Source organism: Podarcis raffonei, chromosome 2, assembly GCF_027172205.1.
Source record: "Podarcis raffonei isolate rPodRaf1 chromosome 2, rPodRaf1.pri, whole genome shotgun sequence".
Classification (NCBI taxonomy): domain Eukaryota; kingdom Metazoa; phylum Chordata; class Lepidosauria; order Squamata; family Lacertidae; genus Podarcis; species Podarcis raffonei.
This window is the reverse complement of record NC_070603.1, coordinates 123,150,626-123,156,297: the sequence shown is the minus strand read 5'-3', so window position 1 is coordinate 123,156,297 and position 5,672 is coordinate 123,150,626.

Sequence of the window (5,672 nt, the reverse complement as noted above, 5' to 3'; positions counted from 1 at the left end):
CGACGAAGTAAGGTACCAGGTCCCTTGCAGAGCTAGGAAACCTCATACTTACCCGACTGGAAAAAAGTCTCAGCGCGCTATTTCATAAGTATGGGAGGGAATCTGACTAAAGGTCAAAAAGCTCACGCAAATGAATTATTTAAATTAGTCAAGCAAAAGGGGGATGGTGTTCAAATTTCCTTAAAAGAAATTGAACAAATGTTAATGGAAATAATGTTCCAATGTCCATTTTACGCAGACAAAGGGTCTCTGGACATAGAGACCTGGCAAAAAATTGGAAAAACGCTTTTTTCTGAGCCAAGGGCTCCGATCAATTGCCTGCTCACTTGGCAAAAATGTGCAAATGCTATTGGTAAATTAGGATTGTCGTCTTCCTTACTTTCTACACCCCTTGCTTCAGCACCTAATCCTCCACCGTACCCACAAATCTTGCCTCCTTTGACTTCACCCCCCTCCTTTCCCTCTCATCTCGAAGCAGCTCCGTGTCAGATTACTACAATCCCCCTCTCTCCCCCTTCTCTGCCTGCCACTCCTCTGCCGGTGCCTGTGAGATCTGCAGAAGCTGCATCTCAGCCTGTCGTTTTTCCTTCTCTCCCCCCGGTGCATTCCAATGTTACAAATGTTTCTGGGGTCGTCCGTGCAGGAATTTCTGAAGCCAGGCAGGAAGGTCTTTTATCTTTAGAGGAACAGTCTGCATGGTCTGGGGAAATGCCGTCACTTTTCCCTTTCACTTATCAGCCTATCCCAGGGACAGCACAGCAACAGGTATTTCATGATAAGCTTCCATATTCCATAATGAAGGAATTCAGGAAGGCTATCTCTGACTCAGGTCTGAAATCTTCGTATGTCATGGGAATGTTGGAAAGTATTTCAACTTCTTATGTAATGTGTCCTAATGATTGGAAAGATCTTATGCATATGATTTTATCCCCTGCACAATATGTGGTCTTTGAAAGTGAATTTAAACATAGTGCGATAGCTCTGGCTGATCCAATGCATACAGCAAGTCAACTTTTTGGATCTGCCCCATTCGATAGCTTGGCTGCACAAGCATTATTGTCAGCTTCGCATTTTAGCCGCACTGCGACCTGTGTCCAGCGCGCCATTCGTAAAGTCCCTGTCTCAGGGCAGCCTCTGAACTCCTTTGTAAATGTTAAGCAGCAACACTCAGAGCCTTACCATCAATTTATTGATAGATTAAAAGAATCAATCTCTAGACAGATAGATAATGAAACAGCTCAGAATGAGTTGATGAAAAAATTAGCCTTTGAGAATGCTAATACTGATTCTAGGAAAGTGTTACAATCTGTCATAAGTCGTTCAAAATATAGTCTTGCAGATATGATACAATCATGTACAGAAATAGGGAGTCAATCTCATGCTATGTCTTTACTTGCCACTGCAATCCAAACTAATAACAGGCCTACAGGTAATTGCTTCAATTGCAAGCGCCCTGGCCATTTTGCTAAGCAGTGCAGAGCCCCTGGCGGAGGTGCAAATAAAAATACTACTGCAAATACTACTACCAGACCTTCAAAAAAATGTCCAAAGTGTGGAAAAGGGTATCATTGGGCAAATCAATGTAGGTCTCAGGGAAACTCCTTAGGGGCCCAACTCTCAGGCCCGGAAAATTAGAGAGTTCCCCACCCTTAGTTTCTGCTGTTGCAAAAGTTTCTAAAATTGTGCCTTTTGAATTTGCTATTGATTTGATCAATCAAGAAACCAAAGGCACTGCCTTGCCTGGTGAAATTGTGCTCATGCCTAGCCAAATGGCAGGTCCACTCCCTTCTACAGTCACAGGTTTAATTTTGCCTAAATTTTCTGCGGCAAAACAAGGAATCCAGGTTATTCCAGGTGTTTTAAATCGTGACTATGTGGGCACCATTATGATACAATTCTGGAGCTTTATGCCAATGCAGTTAACTAAGGGTGAGTCTTTGGCACAATTGGTAATGCTTCCTTCTCCACCTAATGTCGTATCAGCTATTGATAATAATTTGCACGAGCTCTCTTCTTCTATTCCCCCACAGCTACTGGCTGTGACACAGAGAATTGGACGACAAAAACTTCTTCGTAAGTATAAAATCAATGGAAAAATTATAGAAGGCTTGATTGACACAGGTGCTGACGTTTCTGTAATTTCCAGTAATTGTTGGGACCCCACATGGCCCTTAGAATCTGCTCCTACAGTGTGGGGTGTGGGTGGTAACCAGACTTCTTGTAAAAGCGCACAGTGGTTACCTGTCTCTCTGCCAGACAGTTCTGAAATTATTGCATATATTCAGCCCTGTGTGCTAAACATCCACCTCAATTTGTGGGGAAGAGATTTATTGCAACAATTAAATGCTACTATCCAATTAAATGAGTAAGCTTGCTCTTCCCCTCAGCTGGAAATCTACTAACCCTGTATGGATAGAGCAATGGCCTCTTACTGGGGAACGATTAATTGCCTTAAAACAATTGGTCAATCAGCAATTACTGGCTGACCATATTGAACCTTCAGTTAGTCCTTATAATACTCCAGTTTTTGTTATTAAAAAGAAATCAGGAAAATGGAGATTATTGCATGATTTAAGGCACATAAATAAAATCCTTGAACCCATGGGGCCTTTGCAATGTGGTCTTCCCAATCCAAATGTGATTCCACATTCTTATCAATTGGCTATAATAGATTTGCAAGATTGTTTCTTCTCTATCCCCCTACAGGAGAAAGATCGTAGATACTTTGCTTTTACTGTACCAGTAATTAATAATTGTCAACCAACTGAGAGATATCAGTGGAAAGTTCTCCCTCAAGGAATGTTAAACTCCCCTACCATGTGTCAATATTATGTTAATCAAGCCCTTAAGCCTTTCCGTCTTCAGTATCCACACCTTCTGGTTTATCATTACACGGATGACGTTCTGATTTGTGCTCCGTGCCTCCCCCCTCATTGGAAACATGATTTAACAACCTGTTTGTCATTGTATGGTTTAAAAATTGCTCCAGAGAAAGTCCAGGAAACTTCTCCCTTTCAATATTTGGGACATAAAATGATGGCTAGTTACTCTATTCCTATAATCCCTGAACTACATGTTCCTAAAACAATGAAATATGTTCAGTTGCAACAATTGCTGGGTAATATTAACTGGATAAGACCTTATTTTAAAATCCCTCTTGAAGTTTTGCGACCGCTTTTTTCAGCCTTAAAAGGCCATCAATTTCCTGGTGAGCAAATCACCTTGACACCTGCTCAACAGAAAACAGTTGCCCATCTGAAGGAACTCATGAAAATTCATTGGGTTGATCGAGCAATTCCTAATGTTTTGCCCGATGTAGTCATAATGACAGATGCTATCCAACCTTTTGCAGCCATTATCCAGATAGGACCATCTAAAGTTCACATAATTGAATGGATGTATTTACATCATACACCAAAGAATACAGTAACTCCCTTGGTGGATCTCCTTGCTCAGCTTATCTGCAAAGGGCGCCGTCGTAGCAAAGTGCTTTTTGGCACTGATTGTCATCAAATTATTCTGCCTATGCCTTTAGAGCAATGGGAAACTGCTCTCTCCAATAGCATGGATTTGCAGTGTGCATTGGCTAACTTTGTAGGTCAAATAGATTACCATGTCCCAGCAGACACTCGCTTGCAGATGAGCAAACAATTTTCCCTGTCATTCTTTTCTATTCTGTCTCCTACCCCTTTGGATGCCCTGACTGTCTTCACTGACGGGGCTCCCACTAGGGGAGTCGTTGCTTGGCAACAGAACAACGAATGGCAAAGTTTGTACACTTTGCCTCAAAAATCTGCTCAGCGTGCTGAGTTAGCAGCTGCTGTCAAAGCTCTGCATCATTTTTCTTCACAACCTATTAACTTAATAGTTGATAGTTTGTATGTATCAAATGTCATAACCCGCATACAGGGCAGTTATGTAAGTCCTTTACTGGATGACAACTTGTTGAGTCTTTTCCTGTCCTTGCAATTGCTTCTTTCTCATCGTTCTCATCCACTTTTTGTAGTACACATTCGCTCCCACCAGCCTTTTCCAGGTTTTATTTCTGATGGAAATGCAAAAGCAGATTCTTTGCTTAAGATTCTGCCTGTTTCTCCTATAGAAAGTCATGCCTTTCATCATCAGAATGCTAAAGCCCTTAGCCGCCAATTTCAAATTCCGTTGGAAGCGGCACGTGCAATCATTCAGCAATGTCCTCAATGCTCTAATCAGATTGGCCATCCCAGCCCTGGTGTTAATCCCCGTGGACTTCAAGTCAATCAAATATGGCAAATGGATGTAACACATTTTGCCCCTTTTTCACCCTGGAAGTATCTGCATGTCTGCATTGACACATACTCAGGTTTCCTTTGGGTCACCCCTCAAAGGGGTGAGCAGGTTAAGCATGTTTGCAATCATCTCGTTCGTACCATGTCAGTTATGGGCAAGCCTCATTCTCTAAAAACTGACAATGCCCCAGCATATTGTGCAAAAGGCTTTGCTCAGTTTTGTGAAACATGGGATATTCATCATTTGTTTGGAATCCCTTACAATTCTCAAGGTCAAGCGATAATTGAACGTGCGCATCGCACCCTTAAATCTGCGCTGAACAGGCAGGAAATGAAGGCCGGAATTCCAACCTCTCTTTCAGAAAAGGAAGGTTGGCTGGCTAGTGTTCTCTTTACTCTCAACCATTTGAATATTTCTATACAGGATCATCAATCCTATACTCGCCTTCAGAAGCATTTTCAGCAGAAGGAAGTTCTTCCAGCTCCGCTGGTCCGCTATAAAATGCTACCCTCCAATATATGGAGTGAACCAGTAAAATTAATTACATGGGGTAAGGGTTATGCTGCAGTTTCTACTCCACAGGGTACTTGCTGGGTTCCCGCTCGCTGCGTCCGACTGTACCATGGCATGGGAACAGACACTTCAGGATCCACTGCCTCAGTTCCGACGCCAACTTCAGATCACCCAAGATGCGACGTCCAGCCCTCCCAGGACTCGCAAGCGGGGAACTCCTAATGCCCCAGTGACGTGGGGTCAAATAAAATCGCTTTCTCTTCAGGCTGAACAGTTTAGAAGTGAACAGCAGCTTGAAGCAAGCCCTGCTAATTTACTCTTGTGCATTATATCGTGCCTTAATATTAATTCCATGATAGTGCTCATTCTCAGTGTTTTGTTTTTGCCTCTTTCTGCTTCTGCTCCTCCCAACAGTGCTTCCACACCACCGAATGTGTGGGAAACTTTTGCAAAAACCCTCAATGTTTCTTCCTTTTGCTTAACTCAACAGGTGTCTATAGGAGAAATCCTTGGCGCCTGCCTCATCCCTGTCTGCCATGATCCTATTGACATACAAAAAGATACCTGGTTTTTTTCATCCTTGCCCCAAAATGATTCTCTCCGCAACCTTGGGTACTCTGGCTATTTTGTCTGGGGAACTCAAGTGCGTAAACGACCACCTTTGGCTATTGATTTAACAACACCATATGTGGCATCTTATAATGTTACTTGTGCTCGCATGGTGAATTGCACAAAATCCAACTGTGTGAAAATGGGCAAGGATAATTTTAATTGCTCTGATTATGTGAATATCTCTTATGTGTATAAATACACAGAGCTACCTGCAGGTTGGTTTTGGTCATGTCCTGGCTATACGTTTAATTATATTCCTGCAAACATTAGCCACGGTA